The 17,023-nt window shown below is 40.5% G+C and overlaps 1 protein-coding gene across 3 annotated transcripts in view; it reads left to right on the top strand.

Annotated features, from left to right (window-relative positions):
• kiaa0513 (KIAA0513 ortholog) overlaps window positions 1-17,023 on the top strand; it is a 78,437-nt gene that overhangs the window by 8,009 nt on the left and 53,405 nt on the right. Inside the window, exon 1 of one of the 3 annotated variants that reach the window (XM_039763485.1) lies at window positions 14,620-14,652. The exons of the other annotated variants lie outside the window; for them this stretch is intronic. The gene's annotated coding sequence lies outside the window, so the exon portion shown is untranslated. Of the gene's footprint in view, window positions 1-14,619; window positions 14,653-17,023 lie in introns of those variants that run through there. 3 annotated transcript variants of the gene reach the window in all.

The raw sequence follows: 17,023 nt of genomic DNA, 5'->3' as shown, positions 1-17,023 counted from the left end.
CAAACCTTTCTGAAAAAATATTTCATTTCATATGTCATTATGGGTTATTGAGTGTAGATTGATGGGTGGAAATTTCACATTTAACCATTTCAAATGAAATCTACAACATAATGAAGTGCAGAAAGTTTTAGGGATCATGAATGCTTTCTGAATCCATTGTGTACTGCATAATCAAAATCCTCATTCCCAGTTTAGCAACCATTTTCTTGTTTAATGCAGATGAGGTGGTTGCCACCAAAATATATCACTACCCCACAACGTGGTCCTGGGCAACCTTAGTGATGAGGTCAATATTTTTCATACCATGCCATCTTCAACCTCCATTAGGGCTTTGCCTTTCTACTGTCCTCGTATCCCTGTGACATAGTGTTAGAATGAGGTCACCTTCTCTCTTCCATGTTGTAAAATGTGACTAAAGGAGATTTTCATTGGGATGGGCATCTGGCTGTAAAAATGTCTACTCCAGTACCCCCTTGATGATAAGATATACACTGTATCTGTATTTCGTATAAATAAAATATAAATGGCATGTTAACATGATTTTTGGCATTGCTGCTTCACAGATCCAGTGTTCTGGGTTTGAATATCACACTTGGTCATTGTCTGCATATATTTGGCATGGGTTTTTCGCTGGGTAGTCCAATTTACCTTCCTCATTCTGAAGATGTATTACAGTTTGATTGGTAATTCAATATTGTGATGTCAAATGTTATCATTTTTGCATTGCAAAATGTTATTATAATCATCCTTGTTACATTTTCTTACTTTTAACATAATTATTATGAAAATTGCCTGATAACACTTTTACACATAGTTTGTGATAAACCCAGTTAATGAGTTATTGAAAAAAAATTAAACAGTATAATAACCTCTGATTTTAATTTGATTTAACTTAGCTGTTGTACAACTGTATTCAAAGAATAATCCTGTAGTTAATCCCCAGATATTTTCTGAGTAGACCTTTTAAAATATTTCATAGTCCATTATTATTATTGTGTTTATGTGGAACTGATGCTTGATGCTATTTTGTAATATCCTATTTACATGTCCTCTTCATTTTCCTGGATTCTCCAGTGCAGTGGCTTTAAATATGGGATCATTATATATAGTATTTTAGAATGTTATATCATGCCATAATTGGTCTAGCTTTTTTCACTGTTTAGACTAGAATTTCATGAACAGGAGGTCCATGCCACAGGAACAAATGTGTGGCTCTAGAGAACAGTTTGCTGTCATTCTCCTTTCAATTAATTACAGGAAAAATCAGTATTATTTGAGATCATTTTGAGCTTTACTTGTCTGTGTGTGGGCGGAGGGATGTAATGTTAATACCACCATGAAACAAGTGATAATTAGCAATCCGTGAAGCAAGTCTTGCTCAGGAAAGATACAGATAAGAGCTTGTGAATTTTTATATATTCTAATGTAAACATAAGTGAATACTCCAAACTCTTTTTGGAAGGATTGAAATTTTAGGTCTGCATTGCATTACAGTTAAGTACCATAAGGATGTACATTATTTTGAAAATAGAAATTTGAATGCATGCTTAACTCTCTTTTTTCAAATACTTTAAATATGCACAAGGTTAACTGGTAAAGATATTTCTTATTTATCACACTGATTATTGACAAACACTTAATTCAACACTTATTTTGTTTTAAATAATTATTCGTTCTCATTATTGGTCTTGAGCAAATGTTATTCAAACTACTCCTTCACCATTTTCCTAGGTTCATGCTCCTTTCTTATTGGTTAAGAGGCAAAATATTAGGACGAATTGCAAATCTATAGTGATGACCTTTTGCTTTATTAACCTCCTTGGCATCAACAAGTTAGTCAACTATTATACAGACATCACTGCATCTAGCATCTATGTTCTGAATGTTCCATTATGTACTGCATGATGTGACCTTTTTTTTTTTTTATATAAATATTATCAATATGCGAACGCAATATAATGGCAAAGAGTGCCTGTCTGCAACTTATTCAATCTCTTTGTATAACTGGTTTAATTTAAATTGTTCACATGTTATTCTCTGCACTTTGCAGAGCTATTCTATATATGAAACGATATACACTAAAATACAGGTCAAATTGTGTCCCTTATTGATTCTTTACGTTATTGCGTTATTTTTGTTCCAATATGGGACAATCTCATATTACAAGGGACAAGTGGTGTCTCTGCTGGTGTGAGTGAATGAAGAACGCTATAAAGAAGCAACACAGAAAAATATCAAGTGCTGTTAATAGACTTGGATTAATTTGCCACGGTTTCATTAAGTGCGAAGCATGGTCAAATTGACTGGAATAAATTAATGCATTTAGGGGTTGCTTTGAAAAATGAATGCAGGAAAATTTTTCATGTGTTAATCGCACACGTTAGTGACGATTTAATAAGCAGCTCTAGATTAATAGTTCCGAATTTTGATAAGAGAGGAAACTCATTTTTAATTAAAGTATTTTATTATTAGTGATAATTGGTTTTAATTAGAAAATATGTACAGTATGTTTAACGTTAAAGTCTGAAGTGACTAACTAGGAACCGAGTTTGAGTTCTGTGATAAATTATGCTTTGTTTATTAAAAAAAAGTTTAGTAAAAAACACTTCGTGCATCAGATATTTTATTGCTTGTTACTTCTGTTTCACTTTTCATATGGATTTCAGAGAAAGCATGGTGGTACTGCTTGCCCTTCACCTCCCAAGTCCAAGAGGTGGGTTTAAATCCTAACACAGTTACAGTTTGGAATTTTCATGTTTTCCTAGTGTCTGCAAAAATATTTAATGCTACTTCAGTTTCATTAAAATGCGCATGTTAGGTAAATTTGTGTGGCATAAGTGAATGTTGAGATTTGTGTATATGTACTTGAGGTAAACTAGATGCCGACTAGAAAACCAAACTTTTGATTAAGCACATTCAGTAAGTGAGGACCAGGTAATGGATTTCAGTTTTGATCCAAAAAATATGGTTGTGTTTCACGTTTAATTAGTTCATGTTTCTATTATTACAGAAGTGGCCAGCATGTTTCATCAATGATGTAAGCAGTGTATTTCTAAAATATTTTTAATGTAAAACATTTATAAACAGTTTTAAAAAGTCCTGAATTTAAATGTAGACTTTATTTACGTGTGAAGCTACTATGACTTAAGGGTGTACTTTTAACATAAAATATTTTCACTCTCAGGTACTGTATATTGCTTGATTGTAAATGTTTAAAAGAAAATACTGTTTTACCCCAGACTTTAAAATCCAAAAAAACTCTAGTTCATTATATATTTTAGAGAATTTTCATTCTAATATGTCTTTTAATAGCATTCTTTACTTGGCTTTTTGGCAGTAACAATGAGATCAGCTGACTAAATTTATTTTTTAAAAACAAATTAAAACTCATTTGTTCAGGAAGGCATTTAACTTACTCTGACATTGTGACCCTTTTTTCAGTTTGCCCTCCAAGTCCAGTTGCTTTGGATGATTTGTATTTATATCACAAAATACTCCTTTATTGTCCTTATTATTATACTTATTTTATTTTAATAATTGTATATCCTGTACTTACCATTTTCTGTGGATGTTATTTGTATTCATTGTTATATGTGCCGTGTTCTTCTTCCTGAATTTTTTTAAAGCACTTTGAGCTTGGGAAAGGTGCCATATAAATAAAATGTATTCTTATCATTAGTGATTCTGTGTAACTGATTCTCTTGTGTGTACAGTATGCAATATATGCAGTGTTGTTGAAGTATATTTAAATGCATTCCTTTGTAGCTAATTTTATATTTGTTATGGTTTTTTACCGATTTATTATCAGTGGGTAAGGTCAGCACCAACTGGATCTTAAAAGTGATACAAGAAATAATTGCTCATTTAATAAAGTGCAGGGCTTTCAAATGGGAGGAAACTGGAGTACCTGGAGAAATCTCAAGGAGACACTGGGGGAAAAAAATTCCACAAACCTAATGAAGAAAATGAAGTCATCTTCCAGCAATGATATTCATAGCGATTTGAAGTGTAAGATCAAAGTAACTCTAATATGTGTATGTTAAAAGGAAAACATCAAATTATAGGTTTCTGCAGTGTTCAGTCTTAATTAATGTTGCGATTAACATTGGTTAAGGTACTCAGAGATGGAATAATGTTCCATCCATAGTTGATTAATGCTGGGTTGTTGAGAGGGCTTGCCATTTCCAAATATTTTCTGAAAGCAGCTGCAGTGGCTTAATGCTGCACTTTTACATGAAGTAGGCCAACACAAGGGCATGGTAACCTTCTCATTTAATCAGAAAATTTAGTTTCTGGCAATGAACCACTATCATTTTTTTCCATTGAGTTATTGTTCTCCTGAATTTTTTGGATCTTTTCCACATTTTGCAGAGTACTATCATAAACTTTAGATCTGCTGTAAATCTTTATTTACAGACTGACAGACTGTTGTGTTAAATTTTAAAAAAACACAAATGTTTTGGTATATGGGCTAAACATTCATATATATATATATATATATATATATATATATAATATTCACGCAATGCTTAATTCTATTTAAAAGTATACAATATCATAGACTATTTTTAGTTATAATACAAATGCCTTTTTATAACATTTGAAATTGATGTACCAGGGTGGGCCATTTATATGGATACACCTTAATAAAATGGGAATGGTTGGTGATATTAACTTCCTGTTTGTGGCACATTAGTATATGTGAGGGGGAAAACTTTTCAAGATGGGTGGTGACCATGGTGGCCATTTTGAAGTCGGCCATTTTTGGATCCAACTTTTGTTTTTTCAATAGGAAGAGGGTCATGTGACACATCAAACATATTGGGAATTTCACAAGAAAAACAATGGTGTGCTTGGTTTTAACGTAACTTTATTCTTTCATGAGTTATTTACAAGTTTCTGACCACTTATAAAATGTGTTCAATGTGCTGCCCATTGTGTTGGATTGTCAATGCAACCCTCTTCTCCCACTCTTCACACACTGATAGCAACACCGATTGACATTGATAATGTTTGTACCTGCACTGTGGTAATAAAGGAAGATGACTGGGGAAGGCTAGCAGTTATTAGTAATGTGGTACATCTTTATTAGCTAAGAATAGTGAATGTTATTGGCTCCGGCAGACCCCTGTGACCCTGTAGTTGGGATATAGCGGGTTGAATAATGGATGGATGGATAGATAGTTGTCTATTTATATGGATCAAAGTTGCTTTTGGAACTGTAAACAGTTGGGGTATTAAGTGTTTAATCTGTCATTAGCTCCTTTCCAGCTGTCTTCCAACTTTACTGTGTCCTAGTTAACTGGTTTATGAAAGAAGATTGTATTCACATTATAAGTGATTGAGGTTTCTATCCATACCTTAAAATTTCAATAAAAATAGTCATCAAGTAAAACAATAGTTTTGTACATTGAGCTGAATGTATAGTTTTGTAGTACTTTCAAGAAAATTTTTGTCATGCACTGAATGTATGGTTATTGCAATTTATTTGTATTATAGTTTTAGTGGTATGTGTGTCTGCATCAATATTGATAACTTTGCATTCAAATTAATTATTTTACTGGAGAAGTGCTATTTTTGCTTTTGTCTAAGAAAGATCATATATTTCAATCCCGCTTCATTATTTTAATGTTCCATATACTTGCTATTAAAAATTTATTCAATGTAACATGTCTCACTCTCATATATATATATATATATATATATATATATATATATATATATATATATATATATATATATATATATATATATATATATATATATATATATATATATATATATATATATATATATATGGGGGTGGGCAAAAGTAGGTTTACAGTTGTGAATATGTGAAACACAGAGGTTATTCTTATATTACTAGCAAAATACCCACACTTCGCAGCGGCGAAGTACTGCCTTAAATTTTTTATTAAAAAGAAAATTAAACCTTTTAAACTGAGGGAAAATATACCAATAATTATTTGTTAAGGATCTCTTTGTATACCACATTGTGAGTTCGGCCCTCCGGTTGTAATATGACCAAACTGTGTGCTGAGCTTACTCTTGAGCATGCAACGTACAGTTACTTGGATTGCTGCTGTCATAATCGGTTTGAGTTTCATGATTTGTTTCAATTACGACAGTATTTGCAAGACTAGTGGTGTTGAAGTGACATTCGGCATCTGTCAAGCGTTGTAAGCATACAACCAGTTTCATCGATAACTTCACATACAGCTTTTGAGAGTTTAAACATTCATAAACATCAAAGTGTCCACTACTGAAATCGTTACCTGTGAATCTAAGATGTTTAAGAGGCATTGGCGGTTGTCCAAAGGTGTAAAATATTTGGCTATTTCGGTACACTTGAAAGCGACAACCGAACAATTCAGCGGCAGCCATCAACTCGCATGCAGAACCATAGGTGAAGGGCTTAAGCATTCCACTCTTATAGTGCTCCTGTGTAGTATAATTATCTCCTGTACCGTCATCAGTCCACACCTTGAACCTGTCCCAGTCATTCAATACATAAGACACAATGTTCCTCCGGATATCAAGAGTGAGCCTGATATGGCCGTGCAATATGTAACAAAGAGAATGGAAAAGGCAGGTGCCATCTCCGGGCATGGAAACCACTCATTAGTGCCAGTTCTTTGATCGATGGTGATCACCTCGATGAACATGTTGTTAGGGGTATGGTTGGAACGATAAAGGAAATGGGTACATGAACAATGCAAAGGAAGTCTAAAATACCTACACAATCAGGGGTGTGGAAATCAAATTTTTTTCTACTTGTCCACAGACAAGTAAACTTAGAAAATCCACTTGTCCGCCAGTTAGATTCACTTGCCCATAAACAAATAACAAAAGTGAAAAATAGTTTATTTTTTCTGATCTCTTTTATTGATACCAAAACTGCCTTCCATTTTAAAACTGAAAAAATCTTTCAGGGAGTAGTATTTTGCTACTTTGCTCTAGAATATTATATAAAAGATTCCCTTATTATTTTAACTCACTAATAAACAATGCCTTCATTATAGCTACACTAGTTCTGTTTCATATATTACAGTTACATAACAGAACACTGTCCTGATTCATTTTCTGCCATGTTCTTCAGCTTTTGTCTTGCAACATCTCCCCTAAGAATCTTTTCCATCTCAGACAGCATGGGCTGAATGCTGTTCATTTCTGCTTGAGGTGAACTGCATGGTTCCTGGACTGATTTACCAAAAAAGTAAATATTACCGATGTTGTCAGGAAAAAATAATCTCGTCTAAGTGAAGATTTTTATAAACATTTCATAACGTTTGGAAACTGTTAGAATGTTTTCTTCTTTATTTTTAACTAGCAGAATACCCGCTTCGCAGCGGAGAAGTAGTGTGTTAAAGAAGTTATGAAAAAGAAAAGGAAAAATTTTTAAAATAACGTAACATGAATGTTAATGTCATTGTTTTGTCACTATTGTGAGTGATGAGTGTTGCTGTCATATATATATATATATATATTTACACACACACACATAAACATATATATATACATATCTATACATATACACATATATATACACACACACATATATACATACATATATATACATATACATACATATCTACATATATACACACACAGCTATTACGTATCAGTGCAATACGCTGCTTGTTAAAATGGATAACTCTCGCTCTTACGTGCAAGTCTGCGTGGATATTATGAACTATCGTATTTGTTCAAGTTCTATTTAAATTTTAAATAGAAGGAATTTTTATTTAGTCGACAGAAATATCTTTGGTAGGAATGGTAAAAACAGACAGGAATATTATTCCTGAATAAATCAACTGAAACCTTAAACAACTTATAATATTTTGCTCACCATAAAAATATATCCTGTCTAAATTATACAAGTTAGAAATAAAGTAAACGTTAAAAGAACAAACATTCAAATTTCTTTACTCTTATGTAATTTTATATAAAAATAAACTTAGATTTTAAATATCCCAAAAGATTTTGCTCTCCATAAAAATATATCCTGTCAAAATTATACAAATTCAAATATGAACATGCTGCATAACAAAACCTGGAAATATAAATAAAATGTGTTCCTTTCAGCAATAACAAATCAAATCATTCAGTTGTCTTTGCTCATATGTCATTTTAGAGCTGGACGCCTGGCATCTTTTTGGCAACAAGTTTGTTTATGTTTGGTGTGAGGTTCTGTGTTGTGGAGATTCTCAGGATGGATTGCAGGTGCTCATCAGTGAGGCGACTCCTGTGTGCTGTTTTGTTAGTCTTTATCACTGAGAAGAGCTTCTCACACAGATATGTGCTACCAAACATGCACAAGGTTCGAGCAGCATGTAGACGGACTTTTTGTTCTTCAAAGTCACCAAAGCGTGCAAACTCAGTGCGCTCAGTTTATCAGCGTATTTTGGGAACACCGTAGTGACGACTTGGTTCAACATTACTTGGCAACAGGGAAAGTGGGGCAAGTTGCACTGATGCATTTGTGTCTCCCATAAAAGCAGCTTCACTTGAAATCACTTTGTGATTGTGCACGGGTAAAAGTGTCAGATTCTTATTTAATTCTTCTGCTTTCTGTATCTTCTGCATTGCATTCAGGTTACCCTGATGTTTTGTCTCATAGTGCCGTCTTAGATTAAATTCTGTAATTACAGCCACATTAGCTCCACAAATGAGACACACGGGTTCAGTAAACATATACTCAGCCTCCCATCGGTTTTAAAGGCTCTATTTTCAGAATCAACTTTTCTCTTCAGCATCGTGTGAGCTAGCTTCGCAATAACTTGCAGCATCATAAGCTAGACTTGATTAACGCGTAAGTGTTACGCAAGGCAGCTGAAGCGCTGCATTATGGGATCTGTAGTTTATTGTGTTACCAGCGCTTCATATACCGGGCCATTAATAACAATAATACAGTATATAAAATGATCTCGGGCGGATATAATTACGCCGGGCGGATGTGGCCCCGCCCTTGAGTTTGACACATATGGACTAAATAGAACTTGAAAAGATATATTTTTTCAAATGTGATCGCGCAATTCAGATAGAGTTGACGCACTACAGCCTGCATGCCTCAATAAGTCATCCTCCCTCGCTCTTACTTTTTTACCGCTCATCTAATGAATACACTGAGTATGGCTTTACCAAAACAATCATTGATGGCTAATAAAGTATCCATTATTCGAGTATGTAGATCGGGGTATATATATATACATATATATATACCTGCGTATCGCAGCGAGAAGTAGTGTGTTAAAAAAGCTAGAAAAAGAAAAGGGAACATTTTAAAAATAACGTAACATGACTGTCAATATACAGTATTTGTTTTGTGAGTGTTACTGAGTGTTGCTGTCATCAAGGATTTGATTATTTCTTTCAATCAGGTTCGTATTTGTAGGATGTGTTGTGTTCAAGTTACATTCCGTGTTTGTCAATCGTTGTAAAGATGACAGGTTTCATTCATTGATTCGTTTCTTACTGCATCAATAAACAGCTCGTCTTCCTGTTTATCTGAGACCTGACACACTGCATGCATGGGTTTTTTTTTTTACACTGTCTTCCTTTAGCGGGACATTGACTTTTTCCACCGTGTGCTTTGTTTCCGCAGTAGCTGCATTTATGAATATGTTTGTATGTATCACACGCGTTCATATTTTTGCTGCCTTTTCAATTGTGTAATTCGGTTTTGTTCAGCACTCTTTGGAACTGTTGCTTTTTGTCTGTGCACCGCGTCAGTTCATGTGAGCCGCTCGGTGTACATGCATCAAAGGTTCCCAGCTGTGCTGGTACCATCTCGTGCTATGTCCATGGCTGTATTTAATGTTACCTTAGTCCTAGCACTTAAAACTTTCTCTCGCAGTTTCGCTGAGTTTGTGCCAAACACCACCCTGACCTCATCTTCCTCTGCATAAGCACAGTCCTTCACCCGTGAATATTTAGTGGGAGTTTGCTATTGGATTGCCGCTGACAGACGGCCTTATATGGGCAGGCACTAAATTACAAACGCCAGCGGCAGCCTGTCTATGAACTTAATTTAAAGTGTAGGTTTACATCGTGCTTTGTTTCCGAAGTAGCAAAACTCATGAATATGGTTGTATATGTCACTCGCTCGCTTCTTATTGTTTCGCTGCCTTCTCAATTATATAATGCATGTTTTCTTGAGCGCTTTTGGAGGTCTTCCTGGTTTTCTATGTACTGCGTGATTACGTGAGAGGCGTTATGATGTCACACGAAACTCCGCCCCCACGGCGTTCAAGCTCATCTCCATTGCAGTAAATGGAGAAAAACAGCTTCCAGTTATGACCATTACGCGTAGAATTTCGAAATAAAACCTGCCCAATTTTTGTAAGGAAGCTGTAAGGAATGAACCTGCCAAATTTCAGCCTTCCACCCACACGGGAAGCTGGAGAATTAGTGATGAGTCAGTGAGTGAGTGAGAGAGTGAGGGCTTTGCCTTTTATTAGTATATATATATATATATATATATATATATATATACTGTATATTTGTCACACATGTGCGCATGGGAAGCAGCTAAAGGGCTTAAATGAAGGCAGTTCGGAGGAATGCCGGGATGTGGCAAAGTGCACTGACTCTTTTTCTCACTTCCCTGTAGACCATTCCTGGGAGACTCCACATGACTCTCTTGACATCACTTCCGGGACCGAACCAATGGAAACAGACCTTACCAGCTCCGGCCCCCCTGATGTCACATCCGGGCCTGATCCAATGAGCGATGAACACATGCCCGATCCTTATGACCTCACTTCCTGTCTTCCCCTTTAAAAGCCTGCCCTCTTCCCCTTTTCCCTTAGTCTTGTTTTGGACTCAGTTGTATGCACTTCAGTGCTCTGTATTTCTACAAAACGATTTTGCAGCCAGGAAACCAGATTATACGGGTGGCTGCCCCAAACCTTTATCTGAGTGTGTCTCATTCTTGTGACATTGGCGTAGCCGGCAGGATGTAGAAGTCCTGGAAGAGAAGGGGACAGAACCTGCAACACATCCAGGTGGGACCGTACCGGGGCCGAGTTTCAAGGTGGGGAGCGTGTCCCGTGTTTTGGAGTGGCCTGGTACAGGCTCTGCCCCCGGCATGCTCCACTAGGCAATCTAGACAAGCCAGGGAGTGTTCGGGAGGGGCTCACAGGCTTGAGCTGCTTCGGAAGTGGGAGGCGAAGAGGGCTGTTTATGCTCTCTCGGAGGAGAGTGCCCACCTCCCTGTGAAGCCAGAGCCCCGATTTCCACCTAGGGGTGCCCCAGACTGGCAGTTGAGTAGCCTGAAAAACTGGAGGTTTGACCCAGAGCTGCCAACCCCACAGCAAGCCTGGACCCTATGGGCAAAGGTAGGGCAGTGGCTGCGGCCACGGAAACTTAAGCCCTTCCAAATAATAGAGCAGGTGGCTTGCTACCTGCTTCTGGACACACTACCCCGTGGCTTCACCCAGCCGGTCTGGGGTAGACAATTAACGAACATGGCGGAGCTCATAGAGCTCGTAGAAAAACAAAGGATGGCCTCGCAATCTGAGGGAGCTGAACCGTCCCTTGGCCGAACTCGGCCGGAGTATGTCCCAAAACCTAGCCTGCCCGTACAACCCAGAGCTTGTGCCGGCGTCCCCGGGGCCACGGGCGCGCAAACCGCTTGGGAATAAGGTGGAATGCAGGTGGAGGGGGAAGAGGGATTGGTGTGCTCTGACAAACCCGTTGACGGTCCCACACACAGGCGTGGTGATTGTTTAAAACTTCAGTTCTGTTTGATTCCGGCAGCAACATTTCCCTTGTTGCCCGCCGATTTGTGCTACCGCAACAGTGGTTAAAATTTAAGACCAGTATAACCTGTGTCCACGGGGCTAACCGCTGGTACAGGACCGCCGCTTGTGTCATCAGCTACGGAGGATCAGTTCAGAAAGTAACCGTGGCAGTCCTTCCTGATCCTCCACACCCGGTGATACTAGGGCGGGACTGGTCTGAAATTAAAAGCGGTGAGACACATACCACTCCCGGGGTTAATTTGGGCCTCGTTATGGACGGAGATGAACGTCTCAAGCTGCTTCCATGCTGTGTAATCAGCTGGCAGAGAGAGACGAAGCGGCCGTCCTGGGTGACGTGGCAACTCCCGGGCCGTTGCATGTTTACACGTCATCCACCAACGCCACGGCGGAGCGGGAGGAAACCACGCCCATTGAGGTCGACGCTGACCCTCTCTCCGTGTTGCGGTTCCAATATAAAGAGACGCCGGCTTCTTTTAGAAGGGAGCAATGGAATGACGACTCCCTGAAGTTTGCAAAAAATGCAGTGGTCCTTGTCAATGGCCAACGCACTCATCAGTCGATGCCACAGGGCCCTCACTTTGTGTTAGACAACGACCTTCTTTACCGTGTAGCAATGCATGACGGGCAGGAGAGAAAGCTGCTGCTAATTCCGCGTACCTTCCAGCGGCAGGTCTGCGAGCTAGCACACGCCCACCTTCTAGGTGGCCACTTGGGCACCGAGAAAACTCTGGAGCGGATCAAGCTCCATTTCTACTGGCCAGGAATCAATGAGGAGGTTCGTCGCTTTTGCGCTTCCTGCCCGGAGTGTCAACTGCGACAAATTCCTAGGAGGGACCGTGCTCCTCTGTTCCTATTCCCTGATTGATGTTCCCTTCCACAGAATCGGGGTCGACTTGGTTGGACCCCTAGAGCCCTCAGCCCGAGGACACAAGTACATTTTAGTCCTCTTGGATTATGCTACACGATACCCCGAAGCTGTTCCGTTGCGCTTAGCTAACTGTAAAGCCATTGCACGGGAATTACTAGGGGTATTTGTGCGCGTGGGGATCCCCAAGGAAGTCTTGACAGACCAGGGGACCCCTTCACCTCGGAGACGTTCAAGGAGACTGCCAAATTACTGAAAATAAAGCATTTAAAGACCTCGGTGTATCATCCTCAAACCGAAGGATTAGTAGAGAGGTTTAATCAAACTCTCAAGCAAATGCTGCGTAAGGTGGTCAGCGAGGATGGAAGGAACTGGGATCAGCTCCTCCCCCTCGTCCTTTTTACCTGTCGGGAAGTCCCACAAGCCTCCATGGGGTTCTCCCCTTTTGAACTACTGTATGGGCGACAACCTCGGCGCATATTAGATATTTTAAAAGAAGGGTGGGAAGAAGAGGCTCTTCCCTCTACAAACATACTAGAGTATATCGCGCAGTTACGCAATAGATTTGGAAAGATTCGTCCTCTCCTTAAAAGTCACATGGAAGAGGCTCAAGCAGCACAGGTCCGTTACTACAACCGCAGGCACGTCTCTTTGGGAGTTCCACCCGGGAGATCGGGTCATGGTCCTAGTGCCTACCTCCCACTCTAAGTTGCTTGCCCACTGGCAGGGCCCCTACGAAGTTAAGGAGACGAAGGGACTGGTCGACTATTTGGTGAGTCAACCCAATCGTCGGCCGAAGGAGTGGGTTTATCATGTGAACCTGCTGAAACCATGGAAGGACAGGGACCCCGCTCCCTCCTCCGGCCAGCCCCAATCACTCTTCACTCACACACACGACCTTAACTTCGGCACTGACAACGGCAGGAGCTGGAAACAGTTATCCGGACCGTTCGAGAGGTAGTCAGTGAAAACCCCGGAAGGACCTCTCTAATTGAGCACAGCATCGTGACAGAACCCGGGGTTATTGTCCGAGAACGCCCGTATTGTCTTCCCGAGGCAAAAAAGGCTGAAGTGGAGCTTGAGATCAAGCGCATGCTGGAACTAGGTGTGATTGAGGAAAGTTATAGTCCCTGGTCCAGCCCCATTGTGCTGTCGGTAAGCCTGACGGGAGTTGGAGGTTCTGCAATGACTTCCGTCGGCTTAATCAAGTCTCCCAATTTGATGCCTATCCAATGCCACGCGTGGATGACCTCCTCGAGAGGCTTGGACAGGCTCAATACCTGACCACACTTGACATGACGAAAGGGTACTGGCAGGTTCCTTTAACGGACTCCGCGAAGGAAAAAAACGCGTTTAGTACCCCTAGCGGACACTGGCAGTATCGTGTCCTTCCATTTGGGTTACACGGGGCTCCAGCAACCTTCCAGAATCTGGTGGACAAAGTGCTAAGGCCTCATAACTCATACAGTGCTGCCTACCTGGATGACGTGGTCATCTATTCCAGCACATGGAAGGAACACCTACAGCATGTCCGAGCGGTATTGCGGACACTTGGTGAGGCCGGGCTCCGGATTAATCCCAAGAAATGCTTCTTTGGATTAAGCAAGGCCAAATATTTAGGCTACCTGGTGGGTCGGGGTACCGTAAGGCCACAGTGCTCCAAAATTGATGCCATTTTGAAATGGCCCCGTCCGCGAACCAAGCGGCAGGTCCAAGCCTTTCTCGGGTTACCCGGGTACTAACGCCGGTTTGTACCCGGTTTCGGAGAAAGCGGCCCTTGACTGATTTAACAAAGAAAGGGCCCTGAACATTGTGGTATGGACTGAGAAGACAGGCGCTGCATTTGGTGACTTAAAGCTGGCCTTTACGTCCGCACCTATTTTCACCTAACTTTTCTTTGCCTTTCACCCTCCAGACGGACGCTTCGGACACAGGCCTGGGCGCCGTGCTGAGCCAAAGTGTCGATGGTGTGGAACACCCCATCATGTTCCTGAGCCGGAAACTGTTGGACCGGGAGACCAGGTATGCAGTGGTGGAAAGGGAGGCTTTGGCGATTAAATGGGCGATTACTCAGCTTAGGTACTACCTGTTGGGCTGGGAATTCACCCTTGTCACACACCATGCACCTCTACAGTGGATGGCTCTGCACAAGGAGTTGAATCCGTGGGTCACCCGGTGGTTTCTTGACCTACAGCCGTACAAGTTTTTGCTCGTTCATCGTCGGGGTGCTCTCCATGCCAACGCTGATGCTCTTTCTCGGGTTCGTGACCTCTCGGTTAGGGTCACCCGACCCGATGGGTCTGGGCTGGGGCCTTGTCACACACGTGCGCATGGGAGGCAGCTAAAGGGCTTAAATGAAGGCAGGTCGGAGGCATGCCGGGATGTGGCAGAGTGCACTGACTCTTTTTCTCACTTCACTGTAGACCATTCCTGGGAGACTCCATCTGGCTCTCTTGACATTACTTCCGGGACCGAACCAATGGAAACAGACCTTACCAGCTTCGGCCCCCCTGATGTCACGTCCGGGCCTGATCCAATGAGCGATGAACACATGCCTGATCCTTATGACCTCACTTCCTGTCTTCCCCTTTAAAAGCCTGCCCTTTTCCCCTTTTCCCTCAGTCTTGTTTTGGACTCGGTTGTATGCACTTCAGTGCTCTGTATTTCTACAAAACGATTTTGCAGCCAGGAAACCAGATTATACGGGTGGCTGCCCCAAACCTTTATCTGAGTATGTCTAATTCTTGTGACAATATACATACACATACATTTGTACATATATACACACACATATACTATGGGGTGCCAAACAGGCAAATACATTGATTTTGTGAATATATAAAGTCAAAACTTGAATGTATAAAGTCATCGCTGGAATATATAAAGTGAAAACTTGAATATATAAAGTGATAGAAGTTCCCCTTTGCTTGTATTGCAAAGTGTGATTAAATGCGTGATTTTTTTAACGCGTTATGGAGCATATGCATCGAAGCTTCTCAGCTGTGCTTGTGCTAAGAAAAGGAAACATTTTAAAAATAATGTAACACGATTGTCAATGTAACCTTTTGTAAGTAGTGCCTGGAGGATTCAGTGTGGAGAAACTGTAGAGACAGTGTGTGTATTAACTTGTGGATTTTTCTGTGAGTATTTGGGGGCAGCGTCACAAAGTCGTTCCGTAACACTGCGTTATAGTGATGGGTCGTTCTTGAATGATTCGTTCATTTTGAACGAATCTTTAATGTGACTTGGGAAGAACGAGTCGTCGTGTGGGAGTGATTCGTTCAGTCTCGCATGCACATTTGCACAACTTCCTATAGTTTCTGTATTGGAATTGATTCACCTGTATCGAGTCTTCAGGTTTTTTGAGTCGTTCGTTCATCACTTGACAGCCCCATAAGCTTAACCAACTCAGTCTGAGCCGGAAACAGAATTGATTAGTTCATCGCTCGAGTCTTCGGGTTTGAGTCGTTCGATCATTATGTGACAGCCCCATAAGCTTAACCTATGCAGTCTGAGCCGGAAAGAGAATTGAACGAATTGACTCGAAAAAAGATTTGTTCAGTTTGCTGAACGAGACTCAAAGGTCCGAGTCGGTAAAATGATCCGAACTTCCCATCACTACTGCGTTAGCTGCAGAGCTCAGCTCAGAGTGAAATGAGGTAAATGGGAGGTGACTCCCCCACCCGCCTTAACTGTCAATCCCCCACAAACACAGTCTCTCGGAATTTGCATAAGCACAGCCCTTCACGTGCAATTTTAACTTCGTTACAAAGTGATCAAAACTCTTGTTTATATCCTGCGTCCTCTCAGTAAACTTGTATCCCGCATTACCCGTGGGCATGACAAACGCCAGCGGCAGCCTGTCTATGAACTTAATTTAAACTTTAGGTTTACACCTTGCTTTGTTTCCGAAGTAGCAGCACTCATGAATATGGTTGTATATGTCACTTGCTCGCTTCTTATTGTTCCACTGCCTTCTCAATTATATAATGAATGTTTTCTTCAGCGCTTTTTGGTCGCTCTTCCTGGTTTTCTAACGCACTGCGTTGACAGTCAGTTCAAGTGATTACGTGGGAGACGTGATGATGTCGCACGAAACTCCGCCCCCACAGCTTTCGAGCTCAACTCCATTACAGTAAATGGAGAAAAATAGCTTCCAATTATGACCATTACGCATAGAATTTCGAAATTAAACCTGCACAACTTTTGTAAGTAAGCTGTAAGGAATGAGCCTGCCAAATTTCAGCCTTCTACCCACACGGGAACTTGGAGAATTAGTGATGAGTGAGTGAGTGAGTGAGTGAGTCAGTCAGTCAGTCAGTCAGTCAGTGAGGGCTTTGCCTTTTATTAGTATAGATAAACTGACAGCGCGAAACCAACTTGTTTTATATGA

Source organism: Polypterus senegalus, chromosome 9 (assembly GCF_016835505.1).
Source record: "Polypterus senegalus isolate Bchr_013 chromosome 9, ASM1683550v1, whole genome shotgun sequence".
NCBI classification, from domain to species: Eukaryota; Metazoa; Chordata; class Cladistia; order Polypteriformes; family Polypteridae; genus Polypterus; species Polypterus senegalus.
Note: the sequence above shows the minus strand (reverse complement) of the source record. Positions and strands in the feature narration are given on the sequence as shown.